The 10499-nt window shown below is 34.6% G+C and overlaps 1 pseudogene; it reads left to right on the top strand.

The window, feature by feature from the left end:
* The first annotated feature begins 5424 nt into the window (after window positions 1-5424).
* On the top strand, window positions 5425-6141 carry LOC100033010 (syntaxin-8-like; annotated as a pseudogene).
* The last annotated feature ends 4358 nt before the right edge of the window (window positions 6142-10499 follow it).

The following is a 10499-nucleotide window of genomic DNA, read 5'->3' as shown; positions in this document are numbered from 1 at the left end:
CCCTATTTATTTTTCTCCATATGTCTATTAATTCTAATTTTTCTAAGATTTCATTCACCTCTTTTACCTCTTTCTTATTTATTTTTTGATTTGATTTATCTAAATTTGATAGTGGTTGGTTCAAGTCTCCCACTAATATGGTTTTACTGTCTAATTCCTCCTTCAATTCTCCTAGTTTCTCTATTAAAAATTTGAATGCTATACCATTTGGTACATACATGTTGATTAGTGATATTTCCTCATTGTCTATATTTCCTTTTAGCAGAATATATTTACCTTCCCTGTCCCTTTTGATCAGGTCTATTTGTACTTTGGCTTTGTCAGATATCATGATTGCAACTCCTGCCTTCTTTCTATCGGTTGAGGCCCAAAAGGTCTTACTCCAACCTTTAATTCTAACCTTGTGAGTGTCAACCCGTCTCATATGTGTTTCTTGAAGACAACATATGGTAGGGTTTTGTGTTCTAATCCAATCTGCTATTTGTCTGCGTTTTATGGGTGAGTTCATCCCATTCACGTTCAAAGTTATGATTGTTATTTGTGGATTCGCTGGCATTTTGATGTCTTCCCCTAGTTCTGACCTTTCTTCTTTAGCTTTCTCCTTTTGAACCAGTGATTTACTTTAGGTCAGTCCCCCTAGTCCCCTCCCTTGAGATGCTTCCCTTTCTAGCCCCTCCCTTTTTATGCTCCCTTCCCCTCCCCCCTCTCCTTCCCTCCCTTTTTGTACTCCCTCCCCCACCCTCCTTAATTTTCCTTTCTTTCTTGCCCTAATGGATAAGATAGAATTTAGGATCCCACTGGATCTAGATGTTCTTCCCTCTCAGATTTGATTTCACTGAGAGTAAGGTTTAAGTAATTCCACTTCACGCTCTCTTCCTCTCCTTCTCATATGAGAGTTCTTCCCCTCCCCTTCCCATGTGTATCTTTATATGGGAAAGTTTATTCTATTGATTCCCCCCCTATTTCTTGAAGTTAATCTTAGTATTATCACAGTTCCCCCCTCCCTTTTCCTTTTTTTGCCCCAACTTTCCCCAAATCTTCTTAATTCCCCAATCTTTCCCTATGCATGTTTCTTCTAACTACTCTTATGATGATACAATTTATAAGAGTTCCACAAAACATTTTCCCCACATATTAATATATATAATTAGATGTAAATGTAGTCCTTATAGAAGGGAGTTTGACTTAAAGAGAAAGATAAGATTTATCTCCTTTTCCCTTTCTTTCATATTTACCTTTTCATGTTTCTCTTGCTTTCTGTGCTTGGATATCGAACTTTCCACAGAGCTCTGGTCTTTTCTTAGCAAATGCTTGGAAATCTTCTATTTTGTTGAATGCCCATACTTTCCCCTGGAAGTATATAGTCAGTTTTGCTGGGTAGTTGATTCTTGGTTGGAGACCCAGCTCTCTTGCCTTTCTAAATATCGTGTTCCATGCTTTGCGGTCTCTTAGTGTATTAGCCGCTAAGTCGTGTGTGATCCTTATGGGAGCCCCCTTATATCTGAAGCTCTTCTTCTTGGCTTCTTGTAGGATTTTCTCCTTTACTTGGAAGCTCTTGAATTTGGCAATTACATTCCTAGGCTTTGTCTTTTGGGGATTTAGTATAGAAGGTGTTCTATGAATCCTTTCTATTTCTATTTTGCCCCCTTGCTCCAGAACGTGGGGACAATTTTCTTTTATAATCTCCTCTAGAATAAAATCCAATTTGTTGTTTACCTCTGGTTTTTCTGGGAGACCGATGATACGGAGATTTTCTCGTCTTCCTCTGTTCTCCAGGTCCGTGACCTTCTCAGTGAGGTATTTTCTGTTTTCTTCCAATTCATTAATTATTTGGGTTTGCTTTATTGATTCTTGCTGTTTTATCATCTCACTTTCTTCGAGGTCCTTAATTCTGGTCATTAGGGACTGGATTTGCTTTTCAGCCTTGTCTGCCCTTCTATTGGATGCTTCGAGTTCTTTTTCCAATTGAGCAGTCTTATCTGTCAGACAGCTGATCTCTTTCTCCCATTTTTCTTTCCAGAAGGTTTCCATCTTTTGGATAAGTTCCAGTTTGAGATCTTCCAGAGCTTGTTGATAGTTTCTATTTTGGGAGGCGTGTTCTGAATTTTTTTGGATTTCCTCCTCATTCTCCTCTTTTCCTTGGGTACTTCCACCATAAAAGTTTTCAATAGTCACTTTTTTCCCTTTCTTCCTGGAGGCTTGATTTTGGGCCATGTGAGCCATCCCTTTGGTGGTTTTATTTCCCTTTCCTTTTTGGTCTGGGGTCTGGGTTATAAGAGCGGTTTTTCTGTGAATTTAGGTTGCTTCAGACTAGTTCTTCCCAGCCTCCGAGCCCAGGTATTCAGCTCCGCCCAGATAATCAGTGCGCGTTGTTCAGCGCAGCCCGCACCGAGTCCAGGTCCGCTGGCTTCTCCAGTGAAAGCGCCCTGAGACGTTTTTTCCTGGCAGTCCCCAGATCCCAAGGACCCTGGAGTGCCCCCCCAGACAGAGACGCTCCCCACTCACTCGCTGTCCCGGTGAGCGCTCAGGTAGCTCACTCTGGTTTAGTGGGGGAGTTCGGGTGGGGGAAGGGCGGCTCAGTTCACTTTTCTGTGCAAGCTTTTCCTTCTTATTTTAGTGTGGAAATGTTCAAGCCCCACGTACCTTTGCCTCCGTGGGGTACTGGGGAGTCCTTCTGTTCCTCCAAAGGTGATTTTATGCTCCTTTGATGTAGTCTATTTCGTTCGGTGCTGGGGAGAGGAAGCGTGCCGCGTCTAGATTGCAGCCATGATTACCCGGAAGTCTCAAAATGTATAACTCTTAAAGTATTTTAACATCCCAAAGCTGTTTTCACCAAATTAGAGTACCAGGGAACTATACTTCCCTCATTCAGGACACTGGATCATTCTTAGTGTTACTTAATATGACAGTATTTTCTACCACATTGCCCCATTTACTCTCAATTATATTTCAATCCAATCAAACTATCAGATTTTATTTAATTAATCTCTTGATTAGTTATATTTTCTTCATCTTTAATTTGTCAAATTGATTTTTTAAAACTCAGTTTAAAGACTCAGTTTTATTTCTACTATTGAGTCATTATATGCACCACACTCCCAGCCCAAAAATAAGAGCTTAGATTTAAATGACCTTCAAATATTTGGTTGATATTTAGAATTATCATTAAATATTTGTTTTGAAATATATGTCTATTAATGTAAAAGGGCAGAGTTCTTTTCTAGTTATAGAAAATTATTTACTTTAATGTATTTCCTATTTATATTTATATGCAAGGTATTTATTAGCTAGGGGTATATGGGGTGCTCAGAGAGGAATAATATCTTTTGTATGGAGAGCTTGTTGTGCTCTCCTAGGGCAGCTCTCCAGCCTCTGACCCTCACCTGACACCCAGCTCTCACTTGTGGCTCCTAGTGGCTGCTAGCATATGGCAGCAGCCACACCCCGTGCAACGGCTTCGACAGGCTGGCTAAACCTTGTGAGGGTAGCCATCGGGTCGTTGTGGACCCCTGGTGAACCTGGGCTTTGCTCACCCAGCATGTGAAGACTGCTTTGGCTGAACAGATGGAAGAAACCAATAAGAAGATTCAACAGCTGAGATGGCAACTCAGCAAGGCACTGTGGAGTGCTCAGGGCGTGTTGGAGCACAAAAGACAACATGGCCATCCAATGCAGCTGAGGAAGTCTCCAGGTGTAACGACTTTGCGTGCCACTGGACCAAGGCTTCCAATGCTGAGAGAGTGGGATTGTCTCTGTGCATCGACTTTTCCACTTAAATCTTCATGCACAAGTGTCTTTGTGAACAAAAACACACAAAGACAATAGTCATCCTCGTTTACCAAGAGATTACTACTACTATTCATTAGCTAACCAAGATATGTTTTTATAAATCTCACTTCACAATGAGACATATACACATACTGGTCGAAGGAAGTAATCTGTTAAATTCCATTATGTGAATCTTTTCCTTATGGCTTATAACCATACTTAGTGTAGAAAGTTTAGGTAGTTAAGCAACCCAACTTGATTATCCGTATAATATGAGTGAAATATTCCATTAATTTGTTAAACTTCATTACATTGATTAAATTCAGATCCTTTTTTTGGAGGAAGAACAAAGTTAAAGGAAATTATAGTGGTGTGATCACTATAGGTAACCTTCTGTGTAGAAATGGTAAATATGTCTTAATAGTATTTTCTCCTTCTCTCAGTTTATTTTTATTCCCCAATAAGAACACAAAGTCCTTTTTACATATCTATTATAATAATAAATATTTTAAGAACTATGAAATAGTTTGATGTTTCCATTCATGTCTGGGTCCTAGAGAAACATTTTTTTTCCCTGTAGTGCTTCTGAATGATTTGGGTTCCTCTATTATTCCCAAACATCCAGTATTACAACGCTTCTTAAATGTTGTGTTGTATTGACTTCATCTTACTTATGTAGGGTTCACTTGATTCCATCACCAAACACAAACATAGTGGTTATTTTGAATACCAACTTTTGTCCTGAGTAACATTGCTGTTTGTGATACACAGAATAAGCACCAGAAGGCATAGAGATGTTGGCACATGCTCATTTCTTTAAAAATGGTCTGAGTGATCCAGGATCTGTGTCTACCACACAATTAACTTGTGTATGCACATGTATACATAAATAAATACATAGAGGTGCTATGCAAAGAATCTATAATAAGTATACACGCACTAAAAGGAACAACTGAATTGACAACTAATATGCTCCATTTCATGTTCCCGATATCAAGAATGTTATAGGACTGGGGGTTAGGTGAATGGAGAAAACTTAATGTAATGATTTTTAGCAGTTATTCAGTGGATATAAGTTATTTTTGGTGTCCTATTTTGAGAACTTTTCAGCAAGAAAAAAGGGCAAGTATGGATTTTTTGTATTTGGTTGGCTGGTTTACTTTTTGTCTTCTTCCTTTTTGTATTTATTTGCTTTTTGGATATAAAGGGAAAAGAACTTATCTGGTTTTCTTTTATTTCTTCCTTCATTACCATTAACTGCAGGGTGACTTTCAAAGACTAAACCTTTCCTAGCACATTTTGCAATCTTACATCAAAGTCTATTTCCAACTGCGCTAAGTGATACTTTGTTTTATCCAGATAGAATCCAATGTATTGCTTGCCCCTATTCTCTATTCCTACCTGACCTTTCTCAGTTTTAAACCACAGTCATATTATTACTACCATGCTGACAGCCCCAATCTGTATTTCTTTAGTTGTCATTTTGCCAATGACTTTCCATTATGTTTACAGGCAGGCCAGGCTTTCTAATAAATTATCAAAGCTTATTTTCAGAATACTCTTCTAAACACATAGAATCTGCTTTCATTTATTTATTTATTTAATAAAAAAACCCTTACCTTGGGAAGTTGTATGGGAAGCCGCAGAGGCAGCATTATGGCACCAAACCTTTGGTTGTCTACATATGATGCTGCTTGTCATATTGCACAAGAATTTCCTGAGAAAATTCAACAGCACAACCAGTGTGAAAGAAATGGTGAAAGTACAACTAAGCTTACCATTACAATCTGAGCTTTGCTATAGAATTTGAAGGAAAAGTTCACCCTTTTGAGAGAATTATTGCTGAGAGCTGTGTCAACACACCAGATAACACAGCTTGAAGGGGATCGAAGACAGAACTTATTGGATGACCTTGTTACCAGTGAAATGCTGCTTCAGGTCTCTTATAAGAATGATGGTACAGAACCAGATCTGTTCAGGTCCAATCTGATGATGAAAACAGCTAGTCAGGTTGTAAGTAATCCATGGTTCTTTTATGAGCCAGAGGCAACAAGGGGCTTAGGCTTTGATGACCTCTGACAGCAGCAGAAAATTATTCAAGAACACATTGCTGATCTTGAGGCTCTTTCCTCAACTCTAAGTCTACAGAAACAAACAGGGAAAGAGATTGAGAGTGAATTTGTTGAACAAAATGAGATAACTGGTGATCTTGCCAACCTGGTGGAGAACACAGATGAAAGACGTAACCGAACCACACATGTGAAAATGGTAGACAAAAAATCAACATCTTGTGGAATGATGATGGTGATTGTATTGCTACTAATTGCAATTGTGGTAGTTGCTGTGTGGCAGGCCAGCTACTATGGATTTTAAAAAAATCATTGAAGATGAACCCTCTCAAAAATGGAACCAAATCCCAGAGATGCCTTTGCTATATGAAGCAATGCTGTAAATAAATGAAACAATATTACATTAAAAAAACCCTTACCTTCCATCTTGGAATCAATACTGTGTATTGGTTCTAAGGCAGAAGAGTGGTAAGGGCTAGGCAATGGGGGTTAAGTGACTTGCCTAGGGTCACATGGCTTGGAAGGCTCTGAGGCCAGATTTGAACTTACGACCTCCCATCTCTAGGCCTGGCTTTCAATCCACTAAGCTACCCAGCTGCTCCCAGAATTTATTTTTAAAAGAAATGTTGAACATAGTAAATTATAGAAACCACTTCCTTTTTACCTTTGATAAGAAAAAAGCCTTTATTCATTGACTAAAAATATTCTTATATACATGCTCCCCTGCCTGGAATATTGGGTTATTTAATCAAAAATATTTAAACAATTTTAACTATAGGTATTAACCATAATTGCTATGCTATGTTGAATAGAATGTTGGAAAAACTGGATTTGTTTTTATTTTCCTATGACACATAAACTATGTGACTATGGGCTAGCCACTTAAATTGAGCTTCAGGTAATGTTCAAAGGGAGGAAAGTAAAAATTATCTTGAAAACTAATAATTAAATTGAGATAAATGATTCATAGGATATATTTCCTTAAATCATGAATATTTTCTTTTAGAAAAGTCAGAAGGTTCTGGCTTTCATGGTGTCACATGATAATAATGATTATATATTAATAGAATAAGAGGCTGTTTTCAAAGACAAAGCATTCATTCAATAATCAAATGTATCTAGGAGAATTTTTTCCTTATGAAGATAATAATCAAAATAAATGCCAGATTAGGAGGAAAACTGCAGAAAACAGATTGTACATGATTACTTCTACTTCATCCCTAGCAATTTAACCAAGTCTTTGAATGATCTAAGTAAAATGTAATGTTCTCCCAATGAGGAGATACAGAGTGATTTTCATAAGAATTGTATAGAACAAGAAGAATGAAGTAGGTGAGATTTATTTCTATGAAGGGAGAATCCATATCATTGAAATTAATACATTAAACTATGTTTATATGAGATACTAATATTATAATATTTTGCAGAAAAAGCTTCTACACTAACCTATGAAAAAATTATGAGACATATGGTCTATATAGAGATAGTCCCTTAATGACAAAAATCATTGACCTTTGGTGTTGATGATTGAATAACATGGCTTTATTATATTAAATAAATTATTTACATAGAAATTAAGATATGAGTTATTGAATTTAATACTTAGTAAACCATTCAGAATCAAATTTCATATGTTAGTATAAAAGAACTTTCTGTATAATATTTTGATATCAGTATTTCATATAAAATATATATATTTGGTGCATCAATTCAATGGTATAGATATTTCTCTTTATAGAAGCAAATCTCAACCTCTTTGTTTTTCTTATTCTATACAATTATTACAAAAACCATCACAGAAATTCTCAGGATAAAGCATTTCATTTTATTTTTGTCATTCAAAGGTTTCATTATTTGTTATGGGATGGAGTTGAAATAATAAAATAAAACATTTTGTATGAATTCTTTCCCCAAATTTGTAATTACTTCAATTATTCTCAAGAAAAAATTATTCTATTACACACAGCTGATTATTGAATGTTTTGTCTTCAAATATTGATGGGGCTTTTAAACTATTAATATATATTCAGCATTGTCTTGTATCATCAAGAGAGCCAAAACTTTCTGACTCTTTTCTTAAAGAAAATATTCATGGTGTAAGGGAATTAATCTTGTGAATCATTTCTCTTTTAATTTTATAAATATATCCAAGATTATTTTCATTGTCCTCCATGTTCCCATCCTCATTTTGAAATAAAGATGTAAAAAAAAATGTTGATTTGATTTAAATCACATTTTCAAGTTCTTCAGAGAATTCCTCTACTTCTTTTATAATTCTTGTTGTCATATAAACTGAAATTATATTTAATTTAGCCTGTTAGCCTATATCCATGAGTTGCACAGCAAAGATGATGAATAAAAAAACTCACAAAATTAATTCTTTATGAGTGGTTGAAATGAAAATAACTATCAAATTCTAAATTTAGCTATCTTAGCATAAGCTGCAATCTATTCTTCTTTGTGTTACAATTTTTTATATCTTCAGGTTTCCTCTGAAGTAAATTCTTCAAATAGTATATCAACTCAATCATGGGAATAATTTAACTTTTTAATAGAGAAAATGAAGTTATAGATAGCATAAGGACAAATTCTTAACCACTTCTTATTTCTTACTAGTGTTCTGTCAAATTTGCTGTATAAGAAGAATAGAGTTCACAAAAAATGAAGGTCCATTTTGTATTTATCTGTCATTTAATGACCCAGTGTATGCAAAATTAACAATGGAATATCACTATATATTCAATATTTTGGTAGTAAGAGAATTAAATCTGTTTTGGGTTACTTAAATACAATTTGTTACACATTCATTCATTCAGCACCCACAATGTGAAAGGTGCCTTGAGCATTAAATATCAATCTGAACATATGAGTTTGATTAGTAATCATTTCCAGTTTTATCAATAATATTCAATGAATTAGGCATGGTTTTTAAGATCCTTTTTCACCTCCTACTACCCACTGAACCATATTACTCTCACCCCAAGTAGAAGCACTACCTTTGAAACATTGCACATGTCTGGTTGCATTCACCTATCCTGTTCTGTGAAAGAAAGGAAACTATAATTCAGCTTCATCCTATTGACATTATGATCATTTGTTGCTATGCCAAAAGTTCTGAGATCTTTTAAAGTTATTCTCACAATAATGTTATTAGCTTTGAACTTTTGCACCTGGTCCTTTTAACTTCATTCTGTATCTGCAATCTAGTCAATCCGGGTTTCTGTGAATAACTCATGTTCATCAATTTTATGATACCATACCATTTCATTATATCCATATACTACAGTTTGGTTAACTATTCAAAAATTTAATGGCAATCTATTTTTTCTGTTTCAAATATTTGCCACAAAAATCTGTTGCTATAATTATCCTTGTTCATATGTGTTGCTTTATTCTGTCCACTACTACTTTGTTTTTTTTTTTCTGGGTCAAAGGGTAAGTATCTTTGTATATGCATGTATGTATGTATGTATCTTTGGGATCTATAGTATGAAATCAAATTCTGGAATGCCTGAACAAACTTCCAACACCATCAAAAGAGTAATTTCCCATATTCCATAAAAAATTGCCATTATACAATTATTATCCTTGTCAATAACAAGTATAATATAGAAGTATAGAATTGATTTTAACTTGTATTTTTTCTTCTTATTAGAGCCAGAGATATTTTAATATGACTGTTAATAACTTGTCTTTCTTATACATGTAATATGCACACATAAAATACACATATATAACTCATACTTTTCTATGCATATATGTATATGTGAAACATGTTTGCATACTCATATCTATAAATATATTTATACTCACACATGTGGTTTATGAAGCATTTAGTTTAATATTCTTCATTTCTAAGTAAGTCATACTATATTTTCATCCTCCATTTTTCATGGAATTAGTTAATTTTATTTTTAAAATTGTGAGAGTTAATCATCATTGTCAAGTACCTATGGAAACATTTCTAGCTATTCAAATCACATAGATCATATATAAGAAATAGCCTTTAAAACTTGTCTACAAGCAAAGCTAGACATTACTTTACTTTGTGGTGCTTCTTTCCTAAGAGAAATAGCAACAAGTCTTCCATTTATTTGATGTCCTTTTGTACTCCGATTTATTTTGCACTAGTAACTTTATTAGGTGTGTAGTTTAGTTCTTGTGATTTATCAATGTATTGTTCATTAAGACTATTAACAGTTAAATGAATATTTAAAGATAGTTAAGATATATGTGATTTAGGACACTCTAACATACTTTTCACTACTTTGGCACCATCATTTTGAAAGTCAAAGAAGATTAATAGGAAATAATTTCATCTTATTTTTTTCTGTTCCATGATACAATATAACCAAAATATTCATTACATTATTGTTAAGCTTAGTTAAATTGGTCTTTAGATAATTCTGAGGTCTGATTGTTGGCCTATCAAGCTTGTTGGAATCTTTCTGAATTTTCATTCAATGATATATATTGTAAGAAGACAAGAACCCACTTTATTCTCCAATGAAAAACTAGTCAAAATTACTAGAGTAAAAGTAACAAAACCAAAATCATTAAATAAAAACTGTTCTATAGCTATGCAAAAGTTGTAATTTATATGAATGAATAGAATGATCTGGATTAATTAATATTCACATATAATATATTTTACACTGTGAG

This window comes from Monodelphis domestica, chromosome 2 (genome assembly GCF_027887165.1).
Source record: "Monodelphis domestica isolate mMonDom1 chromosome 2, mMonDom1.pri, whole genome shotgun sequence".
NCBI lineage: Eukaryota > Metazoa > Chordata > Mammalia > Didelphimorphia > Didelphidae > Monodelphis > Monodelphis domestica.
The sequence above is the reverse complement of the archived record's forward strand: the minus strand, read 5'-3'. Positions and strand labels throughout refer to the sequence as shown.